Genomic DNA, 27500 nt, shown 5'->3' with positions numbered 1-27500 from the left:
AATAGTAGTAGTAGTAGTAGTAGTAGTAGTAGCGGTATTTCGTCTGGCGCTATGTTCTACGTTCAAATTCCACCGAGGTTAACTTTGCCTTTCATCCTGTCGGGGTCGATGAAATAAGTACCAGTTATGCACTGGGGTCGATATAATCGATTTAATCTGTTTGTCTGTCCTTGTTTGTCCCCTCTGTGCGTAGCCCTTTGTGGGCAGTAAAGAAATAGGAATCATTAGCAAGCCAGATAAAACACTCAGCAGCATTTTATTCATCTTTACATTCCGAGTTCAAACCCCACCAAGGTTGACTTTGCCTTTTATCCTTTTGGGGTCAATAAAATAAGTACCAGTTGAATACTTGAATACTTGGGTCAATGTAATCAACTTAACCCTTCCCCAGAAATTATAGGCCTTGGGCTAAAATTCAAAGCCAATCATCATCGTTTTATGTCCGCTTTCCATGCTAGCATGGGTTGGACGATTTAACTGAGGACTGGTGGACCAGATGGCTACACCAGGCTCCAATCTGATTTGGCAGAGTTTCTACAGCTGGATGCCCTTCCTAATGCCAACCACTCCGAGAGTGTAGTGGGTGCTTTTACGTGCCACCGACATGAAGGCCAGTCACACAGTACTGGCAACAGCCACGCTTGAAATGGTGTATTTTATGTGCCACCTGCACGATCTCGCTCGAATGTCTTTTCACGTTCCACTGGCACAAGTGCCAGGAAGGCGACGTTGGTAACGATCACGCTCAAATGGTGCTATTTATGTGCCACCAGCATGGAAGCCAGACAGCTGATCTGGCAACGATCACACTCGGACGGTGCTCTTAGTGCTCCACTGGTACAGGTGCCATCACGATTTCGCTTTCGCTTGCCCCAACAGGTCTTCGCAAGCTGAGTTTAGTGTTCATTGAAAGAGATGTTGGCATGGGTGCCAGTCTACAAATTTAGTTCGATTTCGATTTCACTTGCCTCAACAGGTCTTTGCAAGCAGAGTTTAGTGTCCAATGAAGGAATGTTACTCGTAAGTGGGCTGGCTACATCCCTGGCAGAGGCCTCGGATTATGGTCTCACGTGGCTTGCCAGGTCTTCTCACGTACATTCACACTAAAAATCATCTCAGATTTCCTACATGAAAAATAAAACCAGAAAAGGTTAAACAAGTTATTTCTTTTTGTTTGTTTTTGAAAAATACCCAAACAAGACAAAAAAAAAAAAGTAACTATTTCTGGGGTTTTTTTTTTTTAATTCTAGTTTTGAAAACATAACACTGAACTGGAGAAATACTGCTAAAATGTCTGTTTTAAAACCATATTAGAAGATAACATTTAAATTGAATAGAAAGATATTTGGGTTCTCCGTCTCTCCTGCCCCCTCACCTTAAATAGCAATTTCTCCTTGTTTTGCTTATTTGAGTTTTTACTTGTTTGTTTTTGTTTTTGTTTTGTTTCTTTTTTTTTTTACTTTATAGAATACTTTAGAATGCAAATTAATTGACATGGAATAGTGATGCATCACAAACATTTACCAACATTTGGATCTGTTTTTATTCGTGTGTTTTTTTTCTTTTTGGGGGGTGGGATGAGGTTTCTTTTCTCCTACTTTATTATTATTGTCGTCGTCGTCATCAACACCAGCATCATCATTATCATCATCATCATCATCACGATCACCACTATCACCATCATCATTATCATCATCACCACCGTCATTGCTGAAATCATCATTGTTGTTGTCGTCATCATCATCATCATCATCATTATTGTTATCATCATCATCATCAACATCGTTATTACATATTATGTATTACGTACAAGTTGCGCTATTTCGTAAAAATTTTTTGGGCTGCAGAAATTTGATGCAGAATGAAACTGGATTAGATGTAGAAATTAAAAAAAAAAAAACAAAGAATACAACCAAAAAAAAAACACAAATAAATAAATAAATAAATAAATAAATGGATGGAAACATATCAAGTGCTGATAATGGTATTTCAGGTAAAAAGAAAAGCCAAAAAAAAAATTTATTAAGAAGTACATAAAATACCAGATGCAAAAGAGCAAGAATAAAACTGGAATCGGTGAACTCCTGCTAAAAAAAAAATGATAAACTTCATTCTATGCCGTTTGTATAGGAATATATAAACATCTTAATACTGAAAGAATGCCTCCCCACCATCACCACTGCTACTACCACCATCACAAAAGAAAAAAACAATAAAAATAAATTATATATATGTTACAAATACATACTTATAGATAAGCATACAATAACTGTATTCTATACAACTGACATGCACATTGATGGAAGTATAATTTGTGAAGTAGCAAATCTAAATTTTGGTTCACAAATTGTATTTAAGCTAAACCATGTTACGTTTTACGGAGATGTACTTGCATAGCAAGTGACCTGATCTGAGATCGTGTGCTGGAACGAAAAACAATTGCTGCATGGAAGGTGTTTATAAGGCATTTAAGAAACACACAAAAACTGTTAGATTCACTTCAACATTTAAATTTAATTTGCCAAAATATTTTCATCACTTTGATGTGTATGTATATATATATATATATATATATATATATATATATATATATAACAAAAATAAATAAATGTGCCCTTTTTAAAGCCTAGCCAGGCTCATGGGCCCGGTTTCCCAGTTTCAATGGCGTATGCATTCCCCAGCCGGATGGGACGCTAGTCCATCGCAGTGTTACTCATTTTTGCCAGGTGAGTGGACTGGAGCAACGTGAAATGAAGTGTTTTGCTCAAGAACACAATGTGTCGCCCGATCCAGGAATCGAAACCACAATCTTACGATCATGGTGCTGACACCCTAACCACTAAGCCATGCTCTTCCATATATATATATATATAAAAAATAAATAAATGTGCCCTTTTAAAGCCTAGCCAAGCTCATGGGCCCAGTTTCCCGATTTCAATGGCGTGTGTGTTCCCCAGCTGGATGACAGAAAGTATCTGTGAAGAGTAATGTGTTTTTTTTTTTTAGTGGGTATTAGATGAAAATGGGGTCAGTGGCATCACTCGTTATACAGGCATCATGATGGAAAAGAGATAAGGTTAATAGAATAATGAAGTGATGGTGTGTGAATTGAATAAAACAGATCCACTGCTGTCCCTTGTTATACAAGCAGCATGTTACAGAGAATAGGAGAAAGAGATGAGAACAATGAAGAATAAGGAGAGTAGCTGAAGACTTAACATTCATGTTCTATTGTTGTTGTTGTTGGCACTCCGTCGCTTACGACGTCGAGGGTTCCAGTTGATCCGATCAACGGAACAGCCTGCTCGTGAAATTAACGTGCAAGTGGCTGAGCACTCCACAGACACGTGTACCCTTAATGTAGTTCTCGGGGATATTCAGCGTGGCACAGTGTGACAAGGCTGGCCCTTTGAATTACAGGTACAACAGAAACAGGAAGAAAGAGTGAGAGAAAGTTGTGGTGTAAGAGTACAGCTGGGTTCGCCACCATCCCCTGCCGGAGCCTCGTGGAGCTTTAGGTGTTTTCACTCAATAAACACTCACAACGCCCGGTCTGGGAATAGAAACCGCAATCCTATGACCGCGAGTCCGCTGCCCTAACCACTGGGCCATTGCGCCTCCACATGTTCTATCATATATGTAAGTACAAGAAGTCACCAAATCTAAAGATCAAGTGAAAGCAACAAAAGTTAATGTATGATATATAAACGATGATAATGTTAATCACATACGACAAAAAGTTATAGGAATTATTGTGAGATTATTATTGTGGGATTATTATTGTGGGATATATTGGTATTTTGCTCTGTGCTGCCTAATGAATTTTTCATCAGCTCATTAAGTAGCGGGATGTCGGTGCATATATAAATATATGTGTGCCTGTGTTTATATAGGAGTAGAATATGGGTATGCTCATACATGTGTGTGTATGTATGTGTGTGTGTGTGTATGTGTGTGCGTGTATACATATATATGTGTGTGTGTACAAACATATATATGCATGCTCACAACATGCACACGCTCATACATATTAAGAGAAAGACAGAGGAACATTGTATGTGTATGTATTTGTGTTAGTGTGTGTGTGTGTGTGTGTGTGTGTGTGTGTGTGTAATATATATATATATATATATATATATATATATATATATATATATATATATATATATATATATATATATATATATATATATATATATATATATGTACATATATACATGTACATGTGTATATATATATATATATATACCTGTGTATATATATATATATATATATATATATATATATATATAGGCACAAGAGTGGCTGTGTGGTAAGTAGCTTGATTCCCAACCACATGGTTCTGGGTTCATTCCCACTGCGTGACACCTTGGGCAAGTGTCTTCTACTATAGCCTCAGGCTGACCAAAGCCTTGTGAGATGGAAACTGAAAGAAGCCCATCGTATATATTTATATGTATGTGTGTGTATATGTTTGTGTGTCTGAGTTTGTCCCCCCCCCCCAACATTGCTTGACAACCGATGGTGGTGTGTTTACGTACCCGTAACTTAGCAGTTCAGCAAAACAGACCAATAGAATAAGTACTAGGCTTACAAAGAATTAATCCTGGGGTCAATTTGCTCGACTAAAGGTGGTGCTCCAGCAAGGCCACAGTCAAATGACTGAAACAAGTAAAAGAGTAAAAGACTATATATATATAAATATATATATACGTATTTCTGTGTGTATCAAAAGATGAGTCCAACAAAAGATGTTTTGTTCCATTCCATAACACTTTGGGGACTGGAAATGTTCATCAGTTGCCTATTGGTACATGATGGTACTTTATTGGTCGTTAATGTTGCAACCGTAACCCCAACTAACAAATAATAGACAACGGAAATAGTATTTGTAGTGATGGGAATGAGAATGATAATGAAGGTGGAGTAAGCTGAAGAATATTAAAATTCCGAAAGGGTTGAAAATGGAAAGATAAAAATTAAGAATATTATAATTTAGAAAGATTACAAATGATAAGCGTATAAGTCAATAAATAGATAAAATAATTAATAAAGAGTGAAAACAGTGTTGATATTGATGATGGTGATGATAGGATAAGAAGTAAGAAGAAAGAAAAAAAAAAAGCCAAAAGGGTAAAATTAAAAATATAAAATAAGAATAACAAAATAAAATGGTAAATATAATATAGACAGGGAAATTGATTGAAAGAGAGATTGGAAAATAACTGGATGATGATGGGGGTGGTGGTGGTGGAGCAGAGTGATAAATTGAAGCCATTGTTCCTCAGAACCTTAAATCGATTCTGCAGAATAAATGCCTTGTAGTATTTCTTCCAATTTTTTTTTTTTTATACTGTAAGTTCCATTCCTGTTGGTGTCACCTTTGCCATTTACCCTTCCATTGTAGATACTATATGAATATAATATATATATATAGATAGATAAATATAGATAAATAGATATAGATATCATCATCATCATCATTATCATCGTTTAACGTCTGCTTTTTATGCTAGCATGGGTTGGACGGTTTGACTGAGGACTGGTGAAACCAGATGGCTACACCAGGCTCCAATCTGATTTGGCAGAGTTTCTACAGCTGGATGCCCTTCCTAACGCCAACCACTCAGAGAGTGTAGTGGGTGCTTTTATGTGTCAAAAACTGAAATTACAGAAGCCGTAGGTAGAAATCATTCAAATTGTTTTACGTTTGGGAATGCTTACCAAAACGAGGATGATCTAGATGAAACATTTTAGAGCAGCGACATTTATATCATGAAGTTTATGGCCAAGATGGAGCAGAAAAAGTTAAAAAGCATTTGAAAGAAATCTCAGTAAGAACCCCTCTATATTTAGCAGTTTTTAAGATGGAAAAGGAATGATAATACAGATCCAAATGGAGAGAGAAAGAGGGAGGGAGAGAGAGAGAGAGAAAGAGAGAAAGATGGAGGGAGAGAGAGATTGAGAGAAAGAGAGAAAGATGGAGGGAGAGAGAGATTGAGAGAAAGAGAGAAAGAAAAAGTGAGCAATGCATATTAGAAGACAAGATGACAATGCACTCAAATATTATAAGAAGAAAAAAGAAAAGTAAAAAAAAAAACTGATCTCTTTACAATATTAAAAACATTAAATTTATTATTTGCTGAGACTGATGCAAGTCAATAAACTCTTCAAACATAAAACTGCATCTAATTTATAAAATTTCTTCTTTATTTAAGTTGATTTCCAAATGCTTTTGTTGTTCTTGTTTTTTTTTTTGGGGGGGGGGGTGCCATGAGATCAGATGGAAAAATTACCAATATATTTTTTCAAAATCTAGTCATCATTCAGTGATTTTATGTGTATTTATGAATTCAAATATGGCAGCATTCTTTTAGCATGCACCACACACCATAATCAGAATCAGTGTATTCTTGTACATATTATTTGCCAGTCTATTACTTCGATCTTAAACAAAAGAAAAGAACTTACTTCGACCTGCCAACACACATCCAAATTCTTTCTCAAAAATTTCAGAACAAATCTTCATCAAATAACTAATGCCAAAAATTGCATAGATACAGAAAAATATTATTTGCTCTCCTACTGCTTCAATCTTAAATGAAAGAAAAGAACTTACTTCAACTTGCCAAAACACATCCAAATGTTTTCTAAGCAAATTTGAAAACAAGCCCTCATCAAAAAATTGATAACAGAAGCCGTTATTTGAAAATTATGTGATATGCAGTTTTGATGATTGGTAAATATTCTTAATCCCTTGATGAATACAGTCGATTGGAATTGTGGTTCAAATAATCATATAATCCGACTTAACTTACATAGGGATAAATATATATCAGATACTACACAGTTCTAACACAAGGGTGTGTTGTGCACTTTTACATTCTTGTACTACAGAATAAACATACGCTATGGGTATATGAATTTCTACGTACATATATTTATATGCATGTGTATGTATATATATATATATATATATACATTTGTGTGTATATATATATATATATATATATATATATATATATATATATATATAAGTATGCATATATGTATATATATATATGTATATAAATATATGTATATATATATATATGTATATAAATATATGTATATATATATATATGTATATATATATATATAAATATATGTATATATATATGTATGTATATATATATATATATATATATATATATATATATATATATATATATATATATATATGTATATATATGTATGTATGTGTATATATATATATATATATATATATATATATATATATATATATATATATATATATGTATCTATATGTATATATTTTAAAAAAGAGATGAATACATTCAGAAACAATTATTCTAGATAGCTCTAAATTGATAAGTTCATAGCATTCAAACAATAAAATATTCCAAGTCATTAATAATATTCTCTGACTGAATTTTTATGAATTATTATTTCAGATAAAAAAATATTGTAATGCCAAATATGATAAAAGAGGAAAATAATAATAAGTAAAATATAATAAAATTTTAACAACAACAACAACAACAACAACAACAGTAGCAGCAGCAGCAGCAGCAGCAGCAACAGTGATAAAACATTTGAAATTGTGTTTATAACTTATTCTAGATGCTTATCTATACACACACAGAGATATAGACAGACAGACAGGCAGGGAGACAGACAGACAGGCAGGCAGATAGATAAATCGATGGATGGATGGATGGATGGATGGATGGATAGATGGATAGATGATGGATAGAAATGTTAAAATTGATATCATTTTAAAACAAGTTTAAAGAATAATAAAAGAGCGTTTATTGATTGGGCAACTCAGTACTGCGATTAAGGTCAAATCTATTGTCAAGATAGCTTTGACTGGAATTTCTAGCTTTGTCTAATGGTTTATTCAGCCAACTAAATAAGCCCTTAAGCAAAACTAGAAACCCTGTCAATGCAAACTTTACTGTGCATACACACACACACAGATATATATATATGTATATATGTGTGTGTGTGTGTGTGTGTGTCTGTGTGTGTGTATATGTATATGCATATATATGTGTATATATGTATATGTGACACTGCTTTTTCCCTTCCCAGGCTACAGGCCCACACCCCCAACACCCATACTGTTAGGATTGGCACTCTCAACGTCGGCATGCTGAAAGGTAGATCTGGTGAAATTTTTTGAGATGCTTGAACGGAGACGCGTAGATATGTGCTGCATCCAAGAAGTAAGATGGAGAGGAGGTTCTGTGAGGTTAATCACAGGCAAAGAACACAGGTACAAGATTTTCTGGGCAGGGAACACTGACGGGGTCGGGGGCGTAGGAATACTTCTAGCGGAGAAATGGGTGGATAAGGTAATCGAGGTCGTTAGAGTAAGTGACAGAGTACTTAAGATTAGACTAGTGCTTCATCATAGATTAGCTACTGTCATCTCAGCCTATGCACCTCAACCGGGGCTACCAGATGGTCTGAAAGACCAATTCTATGACACCCTCTTGCAAACTACCTCGTCGACGAGTGACAGGGACCTTCTCTTTGTGGCTGGAGACTTCAATGGTCATGTCGGACATCGTGCTGGAGGTTCCCGCAACGAGGAGGGAACCAGACTGCTGGAGTTCTGTGATGCAACCGATCTTATGGTCTGCAATACCAACTTCAGGAAACCTGCCAGTCACCTAGTCACCTACCGCTCCGGCAGACACTCTAGCCAAATCGACTACATCCTCGCCAGAAATAGGGAAAGAGGGCGGCTTATAAATGCCAAAACCTACCCTGGAGAAGAATGTACCCCACAACATAGATTAGTAGTTAGCGACTTTGGGATCAAGGCAAAATGGGTGCCCAGAATTAGACCGGCTTGGAGGAGAAGGGTGTGGAAGCTTAAAGACCCTGCAAATGGACAGAGACTTAGAGACAAGTTACTTGAAGCATCTAACGAAATAGAAGGGGATATAGCATCATACAACGTGGAAGACAATTGGAGATTTCTGTGGGATAACCTGTTGAAAGCCACCGACCAGATCTGTGGGTGGTGTAAGGTCCCCTCTCGACCCAGAGTAACGTGGTGGTGGAACAAGGAGGTAGACAGGGCTATTAGACAAAAGAAACAGGCTTGGAAGTACTGGAAGAACGGTGGTAGCAGGGAATTGTACCAATGTGCCAGAAGGGAGGCTAGGCGACAGGTTTATTTAGCCAGAGGGGAAGCAGATAAGAAAAGATTTGCCAATGTTCTGCGCCGTGAGGACCAAAGACTCGAGGTATTTCGTGTTGCAAGACAGTGTAGGAGAGAGAATAGTGATGTCGTAGGAGAGAAATGTGTTCGCATGGATGATGGTACGCTTGCACTAAATGAGGATGCAAAGAAAGAGGTCTGGAGATGCCACTACAATAGATTGCTTACTAAAGAGAATGAATGGGAGGAAGAGAGCCTGCCGTATGTCGACCCAATAGAGGGACCAGCTATCCGAGTTGATAGTACCAGGGTAGATAAAGCAATTAAGAGTATGAAAACCGGGAAAGCCCCCGGCCCATCAGGAATCACTGCAGAGATGCTCAAAATATCTGGCAGTGTTGGCTATAGCCTAGTCACCCGTATTACGAACCAGGTGATACACGAAGGAGTCATACCCAATGACTGGTGTAGCAGCATCATAGTCAACTGCTACAAAGGTAAAGGTGATGCTTTAGATACAAATAATTACAGAGGCATCAAGCTGTTAGATCAGGTTATGAAAGTTACAGAGAGGGTCATAGCCCAACTAATTAGGGAGCGAATCAATTTAGATGAGATGCAGTTTGGGTTCGTGCCAGGTAAAAGCACTACTGATGCCTTATTTCTAGTAAGACAGCTGCAGGAGAAATACCTAGCCAAGGATAAATCTCTGTACCTGGCTTTCGTTGACATGGAGAAAGCCTTTGACAGGGTACCCTGATCCCTTATCTGGTGGTCAATGAGGAAACTTGGGATAGAAGAATGGTTAGTGAGAGCTGTGCGAGCCATGTACAGAGATGCTATCAGTAAGGTGAGGGTTGGAAATGAGTACAGCAACGAATTCCGGGTAGAGGTAGGGGTCCACCAAGGTTCCGTCCTCAGCCCCCTCTTATTTATCATAGTCCTCCAGGCAATCACAGAGGAGTTCAAGACAGGTTGCCCCTGGGAGCTCCTCTATGCTGATGACCTTGCCCTAATTGCGGAGTCACTATCAGAACTAGAGGAGAAGTTTCAGGTGTGGAAGCAAGGTCTAGAATTGAAGGGCCTTAGAGTCAACCTAGCTAAAACGAAAATCCTAATAAGTAGGAAGGTAGATAAAACACAAACCCCTTCAGGTAGATGGCCCTGCTCAGTATGTAGAAAAGGTGTAGGTAGTCAAAAACATAGGTCAAAACACACACAAGTACCTATGGCCAGTTATACAATATACAAACACATGTGACATATTATGTCATATCAGTAATTAAAAAGGACATCTAGTGAACAAAGATGAGACAATGTCTTACAGCTGTTTCAGTCTCGAGGTGACATGCCTCATTCTATCTATATAACTGCAGTAGGCTGGAGTAATTGATAGATGAAATGGATGAAATAGAGGTACATGTATGATTCTCTAGGCATCTTCAGAGATTTATAAAGTTCAAGAAGTTAATTTATAAAGTTCTATTCCTTAGTGGGTTGGATTCACAACCCCTAACTTTCTTGGTATATATATATATACATATATATATATATATATATATATATATATATATATATATATATATATATATATATATATATACATATATATATATATATATATATATATATATATATATATATATATATATATATACATACATATGATAGGCTTCTTTCAGTTTCCATCTACCAAATCCACTCACAAGGCTTTAGTTGGCCCAAAGCTATAGCAGAAGACACTTGCCCAAGGTGCCACACAGTGGGACTGACCCTGGAACCACGTGATTGGTAAGCAAGCTACTTACTACACAGCCACTCCTATATTCCAAGCTCATTCCACTAAATTCTTTATTATTTTCAAATTAACTGAAACAAACGCTACACATTTCAAAAGAAACATCGTAACAAATGGGTTAAGTAGCAGTTCTACTATTCTATTCCTATTCCAAAGCCAAGTGGTGTGCTGTAGAAATATCTTCTGATAGCTCGCTCCCATCTCCACAACCTTTTCATATATATTCATGAAAAAAATTAATGTACAACAATAAAAATGTAAATATGAATTACTCCATGCACTCATGAGATAACAATAGTCTACTCACTGACCTTATATGATCGATGGTATCTCTCAATCAGTCTTTAAGGTGTCAGCTTTATCGATCTTCTCATCAGCGACTGGCGCTTATCTGTTTGAGGTGCATTTATATACAGACGAACTTAGGAAATGGAAAATAAATGGTGCTGCCTTTGATATTCAATGAAAATATGTTTCCAATTTAGTTCCATATTTGAAGTCTATATCTTGACCAGAAACATCGTCACTAACGGCAACAGTATTGTCCTTCCTGTTGACTGTTATCACTGTGGTCATTAGTGTGGCTGGCATTGCCATAGCTGCCACCACCATCACGACCACCACCACCACCACCACCACCACCATCACCACCACACACCACCACATATTACCATTACCACTACCACAACCACCACCACAACTGCCACCACAACTGCTACCACAACTGCTATAACAACCATCACCACCTCTACCACCACATACCACCACTACCATCACCACCACCACCACAACCACCACCACAACCACCACCACAACCACCACCACAACCATCACCACCTCTACCACCACATACCACCACTACCATCACCACCACCACCACAACCATCACCACAACTGCCACCACAACTGCTACCACAACTGCCATAACAACCATCACCACTTCTACCACCACATACCACCACTACCATCACCACCACCACCACAACCACCACCACAACTGCCACCACAACTGCTACCACAACTGCCATAACAACCATCACCACCTCTACCACCACATACCACCACTACCATCACCACCACTACCACAACCACCACCACAACTGTCACCACAACTGCTACCACAACTGCCATAACAACCATCACCACCTCTACCACCACATACCACCACTACCATCACCACCACCACCACCACCACAACCACCACCACAACCACCACCACAACCACCACCACAACTGCCATCGCCAACACCACTACCATTACCACCACCACCACCATATATCACCATATACCACCACCACAACTGCCTTCACCACCACCCCAAACACCAGACTGTGTTGGAGCCAGAGGATCTAAAGATAGTTGAAATGGGAAGAAATGGTGAGGGCTCTGCAAATTTCTTCCCTTTTGCTGTCCCCGCTGTACCAGTTACTTCCCCATCACCATTCCATTTTATTCACTTCATAACCTAAACAGAAACACTTCTTTATAATTCTCTCTCTCTCTCTCTCTCTCTCCCTCTTTACATGTTTCTCTATCCTCCCCATCTCCTCCACTCTCTCTCTTTCTCTCTCTCAGAATATATACGCAAGCAGCCATGACAGTAAACTTCTTTCTTTTTCCCCCACCTCTTCCTCACACCATTTACTTCAATACTTTATCATCTGAATCACTTGAAACAGAAGCTGGCAGAATCAGCATCCAGGATGAACAAAATGCTTGACAGCATTTCTTCCAGCTTTTTACATTTTCAGTTCAAATCCTGCCAAGATCCACTTCACATCTCATCTTTATGGAGTCAATAAAATAAATACCGACCAAATACAGGGAGTCAATGTATATGACTTAGTCTTTCTCCACTAAAATTGCCAGCCTTATGCCAAAATATTTCAAACCATTATTCAAATTAATTTCTGCCAAGGCAGAATATCAGATTCTTCTTCTTCTTCTTCCTCTCCTCCTCCTCCTCCTCCTTCTCCCCCCTCCTCCACCGTCTTCTTCTTCTCATCCTACTCCTCCTCCACCTTTGTCGTCATCTTCTTCTTCTTCTTTAATGGTTTAGACCCCCTTCGGTCATGAATGATCATGGGATTGCACCTAGAATGTTCCCCTCTGAGGCACAAGTCCAGGCAAAGTTGTGATATGGAAGACCAGCAATCACCCATGCATACCAGCCTCCCTTATCCATGCCATTAATGTTGTCCAAGGGAAAGGCAAAGGCCGATACAGCATGGCACCAGTGATGTCACAACTCATTTCTACAGCTGAGTGAACTGGATCAATGTGAAATAAAGTGTCTTGCTCAATAGCACAACACACAACCCAGTCCAGGAATCGAACTCACTTCCTCCTGATTGTTAACCCTGACACTCTAAACACAGAGCCATGTTGTAGAAACAAATAGTGAGTGATAAAATTAGTCTCTTAGGCACACCGTAACTAATAAAGCTGGGAAAGAAGAGAGCTCAGTGCAATCTGATAAAAAGTTACCAATACAAGGGATGAGAGGATGGAGTCTGTAGTCTTGACAAGAGATTCACAAACCAGACATGGTTGAATGTTTTGCGCATAACAAGAGCAACAGTATATTGCTTTCAATCAATTTATCTAGGGCAAGCTCCCACTGGTAGGTGATGAAAGAGAGTAGGTCTCCAGTAAGTCTGGCTTTACAGAAGCTAACTTCATTCTTGTGATTCATAATGCTTCACCAAAGATTTTTGTTTCCTATTAGCTTTGGTAGGTCCTTAATTTTATGTTGTGTATTTCTACCAATAACGTCAATGTATTTTGAATTGTCTAACAAGGACTAAAATCATTTTATAGTGTGATTACAAGACCAAAGAGTAGATTTATGAACACTTCCTACCTATCACTACTAATATTGCTCAATCGAGGGAAGGCTTTGCTGACCACTGCTCTAGTATTAAATGTTACACTATATTAGATATTATATTTAGGAGGCTTCTGCACTTGATAAAGGATGAAGACCAGTTATTATTTCATAGCCGTACCCCTCCTGCCAAAAAGGAAAAAAAAAACTAACAATATTTACCATGCACATGTACACACGCACACACAAATGCACACACTTATATGCACTCACATGCACACACACACGCACACGTTCACATACACACGCATATGCAGTTCCTTGATGTATCAGTTTGATTATATATATATTTGGTCTTTGATCTTGCAGACAATCACATTATGGAATATTGTTATATAAACTATTTAAAGACAGATGTAAACAGCTGTCGGTAGATAAGATACACTGACATAATGTAATCCACAGATGTGAAAAATGGTTACATCGTAAAACAAGTGGAGAGCTTGTTACTTAGTAGTGCCAGGTTCAAATTCTCATGCAGGAAAAGAATTTTCATCCATCTAATAAAAGCACTATAAAATCCACAGCACAATGAATCTGAGAAATCAGAGAAACAAAAATATACCATCGTCACTTAACATCCACTTTTCTGTGCTTGCATGGGTCAGACGGAATTTGTTGAAATGGATTTTCTATGGCTGGATGCTCTACCTGTCCCCAATATTTTCCCATGGTCTGGCATGTTTTTCATGGAAGACTGGAAACGAGCAGCATCACTTGTATGATGATGATGGTGACGATGCTCATTTACAACCATTATGTGGTGTCAACACAGGGGTGTACGTGAACGCACACACACACACAGACAAGCATACACACACACACACAAATATACACACACACACATATGTGTGTGTTTATGTGTACCCTTATCTTGACATTATATAATGGTTGTAAATGTATATAACAGTAATAATACTAATAATAATAATAATAATAATAATGATAATAATAATAATGATTTCAAATTTGGGCACAATACCAGCCATTTGAGAAAAGGGATTAGTCAATTAAAGCGACTGATGGTTTATTTTATTGACCCTCCCACCAGGAGGAGGATGACGATGATGATGATGATGAACATAATGATGATGATGATGAACATAATGATGATGATGATGAACATAATGATGATGATGATGAACATAATGATGATGATGATGAACATAATGATGATGATGATGACGACAACAATGACAATTATGATGATGACAACAATGACGACTATGATGTTGATGATGATGATGATGATGATGATGACAATCATGATGACAATGACGATGACGATGACAATGGTAATGATGCTGAACAACAACAATAACAACAACAACAACAGGGCCACAGGTTTACTGAGAGAAAGAGAGGCAACATCAATTAAACCAAACTCATGTACTTAACGAGAGCTTATTTTAATGACCACTGAAGAATAAACAGCAAGGTTGACCACATCCAGATTTGAACTCAGAACTTCAATGGCCATACGTAACCAATTTTGCACCCTAGCAATAGAAATGAAATGTTTTTGAATACAGATATGGAACAAGTAATAAATAGTGCTTCACTCACAAACAACAACTATCTTGCGTATCTTTGCTTCTCTCTCTCTCTCTCTCTCTCTCTCTCTCTCTCTCTCTCTATATATATATATATATATATATATATATATATATATATATATATATATATATATATATCGTGCTTCTGTCTTTCCTCCTGTCTCTCTCATCTTCTCTCACTGTTTGCATTATTCTGCATCTCACCATCCCATATATGTCTGGCTAATAGAGAGAAAAAATGGAAAACACAATGCTACCAGCAGCTTCCACATATAACTGCTTACGTCAGTTTGGACATGTGTAACAAATCTATAAATAAAAACATGCATACATAAATGCATATGTGTGTGTGTGTGTGTGTGTGTGTGTGCCTCAATATATTTTTACATCATCATCACCATCATCGTCATAATCATATATGAACATATAGACATGTATATCTATAATTGTATCTATATATACACACAAATATATATATGTGTGTGTGTGTGTGTGTGTGTGTGTGTGTGTGTGTGTGTGTGTGTGTGTGTGTGTGTGTATATCTTAATATATAAAGCTGAAGTTGTGTGTCTGTGTGAAGCCTTTTTGAAAGTTTATAGAAATCCACATTTTCCACTTTTTCGTAAAAATTTTTACATCAATGGAATTTTCTCGATCTGAACTTTCCAGTGCAGTAATTAGATTTTTAAAATTCCGTTTACTTTGTGTGATTTAAGGGAGATTTGGCTGTCGTTTCTAGCAACTTTTATATTCCTTCCCTTCTTCCAGTAGCGGCGTTCTTATAAAGAATAAGTTTAAAAGAGGGAGAGGGAGAGAGAGAGAAAGTGATACATACAAAGTCATAGATTAACTTGGTTACATTTTACACTCTTACTTCTTCTTCCTCTCTCTCATTTAATACCTTTCCTCTACCTCTAACATATTTTTCATAACATAGAAACGTAAAAACACACACGACCACACATACGTGATCTGTGACAACAACATACACATAAACACATACACAATTCAACATTATAGATATAAGATTTAGTTTCTGTGTTTCTTATATAAACACGTGCACGCATTGCTATTTTATAACTGTCTTCCGTTCTCTCTTTCTCTCTCTTCATTGCTACCATCTCTCTTCCTCTTCTCTCTCACAAAACATTCACTACACTATAACTCATGTTCGTCAATATACCACGATTTTCATTAGGGTGTTAGTGTTAGGGTTTATGTATCACTCTCTCTCTCTCTCTCTCACTCTCTCTCTCTCTCTCTCTCTCTCTCTCTCCCTCTCCCCTCTTTTACTCTTACTCTATATATTATATGTTGAGCGCATAATTACTGCATTGGAAAGTTCACGTCGAAAAAATTCCATTGATGTAAACATTTTAAAATTCTGTTTCCTTTGTGTGATTTAAAGGAGATTTGGCTGTTGTTTCTAGCAACTTTTATATTTCTTCCCTTCTACCTGTACACACAATCATTGACTACAAAATAACTCATGTTCGTCAATGTTTGGTAAATACACCACGATTTTCACTAGGGTGTTAGGGTTTTAGGGTTAGGGTTTAGGGTTAGGATTAGGGTTAGTGTTATGGTTAGGGTTTTAAGGTTAGGGTTAGGGTTTTGGGTTAGTGTTAGGGTTAGGTTTAGGGTTTTAGGGTTAGGGTTGGGTAATCGTGCGAGTGTTAATCTGAAAAATTACAGAAATGTGAAAATTACTGACCCTGCCATCTATTATAACTTTTGTTGTTCTGTTTAATATATACATAGATTATGCCTCCAAAGAAGAGAGTTTGCTGGGGAAAGAAAGCAACCAATTTAAAATGACAGCAACAGACTGCAGCAATTCACCACATTCCAGAAGCTACTTTGAACATAATGCAAAATGGTGCATCAACATCTTCTGCCTAATCTGATAGAATTCTGGCAAAACTGTGTAGCAACAGATCGCCAGCAATTGCTTCATCAGAAATTGCCATCCTGCCTCCTGCTAAAAGGGATTAACCTGCTATATATAATCAGGGCAGCGCAAAAAGTTGTTTTGCACAAGCATTTCTACAGCCAATTAGACGGATGAAATTTACATACGCTTAATAATGTTACGCAAAACAGCCTTCAGACTTTCCCTATTAATTTCATCGTCTTTTGAATAATGAACATATTTACATCATAAGGGTTTTTTGTTGTAAGGCTTTCCTTTTTAGTTGATTTTCACCTAGCAAGACTTATCGTAGATGGCGTAATAAGTCACACCCGGACAAGGTCAGGTTATAATGCTAGTGATAATATAAAAATATGAAAATAAAAAAGATATTATATGGTTAATTATTCTGTATTGGGATCAAGTTATGACTAATATTATTAAGGAGACACTTAAAATAGTAAAAATGGTTTTTAAAAAGGACAATAGTTATTCAAATATAGTTTCCAATAAAACCATAAGACTGGCACTGAAGTAATTTTACATTTAGTAAAATGAAGTATTGAACCCCTAACTCCTGAATCAAATAACCACACAATTTTATTTCTAAAGCACTTGAATAGACTATATAAATAATTTTTTTTTAAAATAAATAATAAATAAAAAATAATGCAATAATTTAAATAAAATAAATATATGAATTAAATATTACTAAAATTATATAATAACAAATTATATATACTTCCCAATATAGGTAAATTTGAAAATAATAATAGAGGATAATTTAAAATTAAAACTATGTATAGTGTAATTACCCCCCCCCCCCTTGGTACTAATCACTTATTAATACCCATAGTTCCCTACTATCTTCTTCCTCAAATCACCATTTTAGTACTAGCAAAAAAGGAAGATATGTATTTGAATTTTTCTTCTTATATATCACATTTAAAGACAGACATTTTTATTCTGATGTTTAATCTTATATCTCACATTCTGTATTTGACATATACTTGATTTTACATGATTGATATATATGCTAATTCATATTTATAATGTATAATATATAAATTTTAATTCTTAATATTACAAAGTATAATTTTTATTCTTAATTTTTAATTCTTAATTTTTAATCTTTAATGTTTAATTGTATTGTTTATTTTTAAAATGGATGTAAAATTAGATATATAATATTTTGAAATAGAACCTGAAGATGTGTTGGAATGATTGTAAATCTGATGATTTCATATATGTATTTATATATGTATATATATGGGTATACAGTTGTGTATATGTATATTGTAATCTTCCAATACTGAAACACATGTAGTTCCTTCATAGTTAATAAATATAAGTATTAACTAAAGTAAGATATAATTAATGAAGTATATTATGTACCCTACTGGTAATCTATTCATATATAAAATTGAGAATGTATGTGTGTGTGTGTCTGTGTGAATCCCTAAAACTCCAGAACTACACAACCAATTTCATTCAAATTTTACACATGCCTTACTTAGGGTCCCGGTTGTGTTTTAGTAAAAAAAAATGTTAACTTCTTGCATACTTCCAACCCAGAACAACATCATATCTCCTCCACTATTTAAGTATTACATGTCAAAAGTGAAACAAAAACACTCATGTCATTTGAACCGGAATCTCAAAAACATTGTTATTATTAAATTTATGCATTTCTAATCAATTTGGAGATATTTGTTATCGAGTTGCAGATTTTTAACAATGCATTTGGTGATTATTTGCTTTATTTCTTGAGCAAAATTTACAACTTAGAATAAAAGAATAAAATTATTATTTCATTCAAAAATTGATGAGCTTTGTTTTTAGTGATGACTTGAAATGGTAAATATTTTTTCTAACTGTATTTGCTTGAAAAAACATACTTTTCTTTATATTAAGCAATTCATTATAATTACTTTTACGATGTGCCTAAATAAAAACCATCGTTATAGATCAGCATTTCTCAACCTTTTACGTGATTTGGCTTCCCTTGGATATTGAAAAATTTTATTTCGGGGTCCCTGTGTTCATGAAAAATTTAATCCAGCTTCCCATGTATCTGAGATAGACCGGCCAGCCCATGACAAATCTGACAAAAGGGAGGACCCACAGAACTACCAGCTCACGAACTGCATCTGAAAGTTGGCACACCAGTTATGCTGCTAAGGAATTTAGATGCTCCAATAATGTGCAATGGTATGTGGATGATTATCAAAAAATTGTGCTCCCGAGTTCTGTAAGCAACAATCTTGAATGAACCGGCCGCTGGCTAAGACATACTTATAACTTCCATGTCCCTTACCCACTCCGATACGACCTACAAGTTTAAACAGATGCAATTTCCCATCAAACTGCTTTCCCATGACAATCAACAAGGCGCAGGGACAATCAGTGCAAGCGGTTGGTTTGAATCTGACAGATCAAGTATTCTCACACACACAACTGTATGTTGGCTGTCTCCAGGGTCTTTCTATTTGTGCACCTGAGGAAAGGACAAAGAATGTTGTCTACCAAGAGGCACCCTAATGATAACAACGGCAACTTCAACTGCTCTAATTTCAACTCCACAATTTTTTCATCGCCCTGTCAGCCCACGTAAGTCCAGTCTTGCTTTGCTCTCCTTACTAACTCACCATGACATTCTTTTTTTTCTACCAAGATCCGTCACCCAAACAGCACTTCATATCCACTTCTTCCTCTTTTTAATGTCTTCGTTTCTCTCTTCGCATCGCTCTCTGACCGGGTGAAACCGGGCTTAGCTGCTAGTATATATATATATATATATATATATATATATATATATATATATATATATATATATATATATATATATATATATATATATATATATATATATATATATATATATATATATATATATATATATATATATATATATATATATATATAGGCACAGAAGTGGTTGTGTGGTAAGAAGCTCGCTCTCTAACCACATGGCTCCAGGTTCAGTCTCACTGCATGGCACCTTGGGCAAGTGTCTTCTGCTATATCCTCGGGCTGACCAAAGCCTTGTGAGTGGACTTGGTAGATGGAAACTGAAAGAAGCCTGTCATATGTGTGTGTGTGTATTTTGTGTCTGTGTTTGTCCCCCCACCTTTGCTTGTCAGCTAATGTTGGTGTGTTTATGTCCCTTTAGTGGTTCGGCAAAAGAGACCGATAGAATAAGTACTAGGCTTACAAAGAATAAGTCCTGGGGTCGATTTGTTTGACTAAAGGTAGTGCTCCAGCATGGCCACAGTCAAAAGACTGAAACAAGTAAAAGATAAAGAAAAGATATGTGCGTGTGTGTGTGTGTGTGTGAATGTGTGTGTGTGTATGTATATATATATATATATATATATATATATACATATATATATATATATATATACATATATATATATATATACATATATATATATATATATATATATATATATATATATATATATATATATGTATGTATATACATACACACTTGCATGCACATACATGTATTTACATTACTGTGCAAAAATTATCTGCCACAACAAGTTTTCTCTCGGTCGACCTTAGATGCTTCAGAATTTGTAAAGGATTATAAAAGTCTATTATCACATGTGGCAAAATGTATGCATCTCTGGGATGTATTCAGAGGTGATGAGAAGCAGGAGGTTGAATCGGATGCTCAGATCACAAGTGTTGGCACAGTAATGTATAATTTGCAGCATTCAGTTCCCAGAAGATAAAACACCAAACTCATGATTTTCGATTTGGTTTCCATGCTTACCATCATTGAGACTTGGGTAGTGACGGAAGGAGGACAATCCCAAATACAAGCAGCCAAAATGGAGTTTTGCCAAAGGATTTCTGGATTTGTTGACATTCTGGTGCATTCAAACATCCATATACTGTTTATTGTTGTATTTCATCACCAGAGAATATCTCCTCTGTTTAGCCAATGTGTGTTGATAGCACATGCAATTCAATGATGCAAAAACAGGAGCCAGTACTTTTGTTTAGATTCATTGATCCAGGATAGCTTTCACTGAAGAGACACACAATGAGATCAAAACACTGCAGTGTCTCAAATAACCCTTATATCAATATTTTATGAACACAGTTGTCTAAAAGATGTTATCTGATGACAGAAAACAACAGTAAATGGCATATTCATGTTTGAATCTGCTAAAATATATAAGGAATGAAATGATATATTATAAGAATCTATGTTATATTTAAATATTTACATAGATTAGGTAATGTTAGATGTATATATGGCAAATATATGATTCCAAATAATTTTTATAATTAAGTAATAATTGATTCGCTGAACTTCAACTAACAAAATGCCAGTTCTCCATGGAATGACACAATTTAATTACAAAGTTTCTGTATGAATTATGTATGTTATAAACAGACATCATCTGTAGGAAGGAAATTTCTTCGATAACAAAGAACAGAAGCAATCAGCATATTTATAGTGAAGGGTCGACATGTATACTAGTGATGTGAGCTAGATCTAAAGATAACTGGCAGATTTGCTTCTAATTCTTAGTGATGTAACCCTTGGATGCTTAATCTCAGTTTGGGACAGCTTTGAGGTTTTCTCACTTATGTCTGCAATTTTCCGAGTATCACTTTTTTTCTTATTGATTCCTTACATAGCATAAATTAAGACCCCGATTTTTCTTAATATTTTACTTTGAAACATTCCTAATTCATGGAAACAGATTGTCTCAGGTTTGTTTACCGCTGAAGCCTCAGGCGTCTATATGTTTTCCCACTTATATTCTTGATTCAGCAATATAGTCAACTCTCTGTCGGTTACGACGATGAGGGTTCTAGTTGATCCGATCAACAGAACAGCCTTCTTGTGAAATTAATGTGCAAGTAGCTGAGTATCCCACAGACCTGTGTATCCTTTGTGTAGTTCTCAGGCAGATTCAGCATTACTCAGAATGCGACATGGCTGGCCCCTTTTGAATTACAGGTACTACTGATTTTTGCCAGCTGAGTGGACTGGAGTAACGTGAAATAAAGTGTCTTGCTCAAGGACATGATGCATCACAGGGAATTGAACCCATGACCTTACACTCGTGAGCCAAACAGCCTAACTGCTGAGCCACATACCTTCACCGATTCAGCAATATATAAAAAAGAAATAAGTATGCCATTTGATCAGGTGTAAAAGATATCCTGAAACTAATATTTATGCATTTTTTAATATGTTTTGTTATTTTCTGTATCCGGTTAACAATAATTTCTTCAGACAGTTTGCCCTAACTGCTAAGTGATGTCAATTTACCTTTTTCAACAAGAAATTCTACTTGATTTATAGAATAATAAGACATGTTGCATCTTATATGAAGTCAGTACATTTATACACAAGCCAAAGCTAAAACTATGATGAGGAAAATCTTTTTGCTAAGATTTAAAACTAAATTATGTGGGGTGACTTATATACAAATGCAACTTGTTCACAAATAAATACAGAACACAGACGCATACTGCACCAGATGCTTTGCTAACCGGTCGATTTCTATCTCCACTCTTGCTATTTATCTTTCTATATATATCTATATATACATATATATATATATATATATATATATATATATATATATATATATATATATATATATATATATATATAATTTTCCCCAAAATAGTGGACTTAAACGGGATTTTAATAATTTAATAATTTAATATGATCGTTATGTATGTGTTTTCTCGTGTTTTGTTCCAATGGTAGCCATTCCTGAAGAAGTGCCAAATGTCGAAATCCAATGGACCAGTCACTGGATAAGTTTGGGCACAGAAATGTTGACATAGAGTGGTAAATAAATCGATCTTGGATATATCAAGTTTGAAGTTTCTATCTCTTTTAAATATACAAATTTAAAATTTAAAAGTTAAAAACCTTGAAATATATATATATATAGATGCCTGAGGCTTCAGTGGTAAACAATCCTGAGACAATCTGTTTTCATGAATTAGGGATGTTTCAAAGTAAAATATTAAGAAAAATCGGGGTCTTAATTTATGCTATGTAGGGAATCACCAAGAAAACAAGTGGGAAAATGAAAAAGTCTTTTATGTTTCGAGCCTATGCTCTTCAGCAGAAAAGAGTAAGAGAAAATAAGCAGAGAGAATGAAAAACAAACTTGTAGGTTTAGCAGTCAAGCTATATATATGTGTGTATATATACACACATATGTACGTGGTGGTGGTGGTGGTTGTAATGATGACAGTGATAATAAAAACAAAGCCATTGACCATCCATGGAAACCTCAGCTAATTTACAGATTCACGTAATATATGTAAATTAGTCCAGTCCAGTCCAGTCCGGTCCACACATGATCAAAGAACTACAGTGCCACAACACTCATTGTTAAAGTCGACGTAGATCCATTTAGTTTAGTATCTACGCATGTAGATGTGTAAAATCTTTTTAAGTGCATCTTATATGATATGCAAATTATTTCTTTGAAAAACTTTCCTGAGTTATATCAAAAGTCATTTCTCTATACCTTTACGATGATTAAAGCATTAGATTCTTCACAACCTTTGAAGCTAAGAACATTTTTGTTTTTGTCTTATTTGCTTATTCATTTTGTGTGTGTTTGTTTCTTTTCTTCTCAAGACAAATAATAATCTATAGAGGATTAACAAGCATAACTGCCATTTAATGTAACTTTTATAAGTTCAAAGATAAAGATTTCCACTTCTTGTTTTTATATTACGTGACACATAGCGCAAATACAAAACAGGAAATATCTGTGTTTATGTACATGTGCACATGTTTGTGAGTATGAACATATACAGGTATATGTGTGTGTGTGTGTGTGCATATATATATATATATATATATATATATATATATATATATACGCAAACATACATGCGCATACATGTGTGTGTGGTTCTGTATGTATATATATATATTTATAAATATGTGTGTGTTTGTATGTATGTATATGTACATTAAATACATGTGAGTATATATATATATATATATATATATATATATATATACACACACATACATACATGCATACACAAATACATACATACTCACACACACATATATGACTAAACAAAATTATAACATATATTTGTAAATATATATACATACATACATATATATACGCACAAACACACACACACACACACACACACACTCCAGTGTAGTATAATTTACACATCATCATCGTTTAACATCCGCTTTCCATGCTAGCATGGGTTGGATGATTTGACTGGGGACTGGCGAACCAGATGGCTGCACCAGGCTCCAATCTGATCTGGCAGAGTTTCTACAGCTGGATGCCCTTCCTAACGCCAACCACTCCGAGAGTGTAGTGGGTGCTTTTACGTGCCACCGGCACGAGGGCCAGTCAGGCGGTACTGGCAACGGCCATGCTCAAAATGGTGTTTTTTACGTGCCACCTGCACAGGAGCCAGTCCAGTGGCACTGGCAATGACCTCGCTCAAATGATTTTCTAACTAGAAGGCACACCAGACCATCATTCTGGGTACTGAAGTACATAATTGTCTCCAAATTATCTCACACACTCAGAAGAGTTGGTACCTGTTCCTCTCAGCCACAAGGTCCATTCATTGTAACAATATGGTGGATTGTGTGCTTCAAAGACCCTTCAGAGCCATGCCAGCAGAGAACAAGCTCCTAGTAGGGTCTCCCATGCTGGACAGGTCAAGGGATAGAGGCCAGACTAATACAGACCACCTCTTCCCAGGGATGAAAATGGATTTGTGAAGGGCCAACACCTTTACCTAGAGAAAATGCAAAGCTAGAGAAGTGCTGATGACAATTCAAAACCAACAAGACCTGGGTGAGGACAGCCCAGGGGCAAGAACACTGGAGAAAGGTTGCTAAAGGATTATGCTCCATGGGGGGGGGGCGTGGTGAGAAGGACTTAAGTTAATAAGTAGTTCTACCACAGACTCCATTCCTAGAAGATCTGTTACCTGTATCTGTCAATTAGATAAGACTGTGTCATTATCATCATCATCATCATTTAATGTCCATTGTCCATGCTGGCATGAGTTGGACTGCTGACATAGGTTAAAGAAATAAATGTGCAGTGAAGTAAATGTACAACAAAATTCAGGGAATGAGTTTGAACTCAAAATCTATTAGTTGATAATCCAGTAGTGTGCCAACTGTTTTTATTTATTTATTTTTTTTTTTTTTTTTTTTTTAGGATTTCTCTTAAGAATCATTACTAGTCCTGTCCTGTTTCTAATTCTAGAACTCATTATTCCACTTTTCCATTAGGCTGTAATTTGCAATTTAAAGATCGTTATAAGGAAGAGAAACAATTATGTGGTAGAAACGCCAATAAAAATCATTTTATTGCAGACCGAAGATATCTGGTTAATAGTTCTATAAATGTAGAAGAAAATAGATCTGACAATTTATGTTATACTTAACAAACTCTCCCAGAAATTGATACCTTCATGTCACATTGAGAATATCAGTCGGCATGGAGAGAACGTAATTCAATAGCAGAAGTTTTTTTAACTCTTTTCATTTAGAAGTAAGTGATATAACTTTTTAGATGATTCTTCTCATTTAAAGACATGTCGATATCCCAAATGCTTATGGAAACAGTTAATGCTACAATGGATATCATCAGGAAAACTTTTTAATGATATGTTTTCTAGATACTGCGATATTCCTGGTGGATCAATGGTAAACATGGAATTTGAATTGAAGTTGACTGATTCTAACCTTGTAAAAACATTTATCAAATATAGGCGTAGGAGTGGCTGTGTGGTAAGTAGCTTGCTTACCAACCACATGGCTCCGGGTTCAGTCCCACTGCGTGGCAACTTGGGCAAGTGTCTTCTACTATAGCCTCGAGCTGACCAAAGCCTTGTGAGTGGATTTGGTAGACGGAAACTGAAAGAAGCCCATCGTATATATGTATATATATATATATATATATATGTGTGTATGTGTTTGTGTGTCTATGTTTGTCCCCCCCCCCACACACACATCGCTTGACAACCGATGCTGGTGTGTTTACGTCCCCGTAACTTAGTGGTTCGGCGAAAGAGACAAATAGAATAAGTACTAGGCTTACAAAGAATAAGTCCTGGGATCGATTTGCTCGACTAAAGGCGCTGCTCCAGCATGGCCGCAGTCAAATGACTGAAACAAGTAAAAGAGTAAAAGAGTAATAGATATTTCATAGCCACTGCTAGAACAAAAATAAATAAACCATCATTGTTTAACGTCTGTTTTCCATGCTGGCATGGGTTGGCCAGCTTGATAGCAGCTGGTAAACTGGAGGGCTGCACCTGGTTCCATAGTCTATTATGGCTTTGTTTCAATGACCAGCTACCCTTCTTTCTGCTGACTCTTCTACTGAGTGTACTGGGTGTCTTTTATGTGTCACCAGAACTGGCCAATTAATTAATTAATTAATTAAAATTGAGTCTTCTGAATTTAAAGCTGAGTGATTAAGGAGCTTGTTTGCCAGTGGAATGGTTTCAGGTTCAGTTCCTGTGCACGACACTTTGGGTAAATCTCTTCTACTGTAGCCATGGGTTCAATCAAATGATGTATGAGTGTAATTGGTAGACATAAACTGAAAACAACCCTCTCCATTTGTGTTTGTTCGAATGTGCCTGTGTACCTGTATGCCTGTGTTTGCTTGTCTGTGTGCATGTGTGAGCTTCTGTGTGTGTGTGGGTGTGCCTCTGTGTGTGTATGTGTGCGCGCGCCTCTGTGTGTGTGTGTGTGTGTGTGTGTGCCTGTATATGTGTGCCTCTGTGTGTGTGCCTCTGTGTGTGTGTGCCTATTTGTGTGTGCCTATGTGTGTGTGCCTATATGTGTATGTGTGTGTGTACCTTAGTGTTTGCATTCATCTCTTATCACTCACAATTGGTTTTGGCCATGCTGGTGCACCACCTTGAAGAATTTCTTGTAGTCAAATATTTAAATGAATCGAGACCAGTACAATATTTAAATATTTAGCACCCAAATATTCCAATTGTGCAGTTCTTAAATATACAGTATTCAAATGCAGTGTTTAAACATACAGAAAGAGAATATGCAGTCATTTAGATGTGCAGTATTTAAATATATAGCATTTAAATGTGCAGATGTTAAGTGCATACTGCTTAAATGAGCAATCTTAAACTA

At 36.2% G+C, this 27500-nt stretch overlaps 1 protein-coding gene across 5 annotated transcripts in view; it reads left to right on the top strand.

Moving 5' to 3' along the window:
- Positions 1-27500, top strand: part of LOC106874489 (uncharacterized) — a 408363-nt gene that overhangs the window by 202594 nt on the left and 178269 nt on the right. Inside the window, exon 4 of one of the 5 annotated variants that reach the window (XR_016243810.1) lies at positions 17182-17315. The exons of the other annotated variants lie outside the window; for them this stretch is intronic. The gene's annotated coding sequence lies outside the window, so the exon portion shown is untranslated. Of the gene's footprint in view, positions 1-17181; positions 17316-27500 lie in introns of those variants that run through there. 5 annotated transcript variants of the gene reach the window in all.

Source organism: Octopus bimaculoides, chromosome 12, assembly GCF_046866305.1.
Source record: "Octopus bimaculoides isolate indiv1 chromosome 12, ASM4686630v1, whole genome shotgun sequence".
In the NCBI taxonomy this organism is placed as follows: Eukaryota; Metazoa; Mollusca; class Cephalopoda; order Octopoda; family Octopodidae; genus Octopus; species Octopus bimaculoides.
Note: the sequence above shows the minus strand (reverse complement) of the source record. Positions and strands in the feature narration are given on the sequence as shown.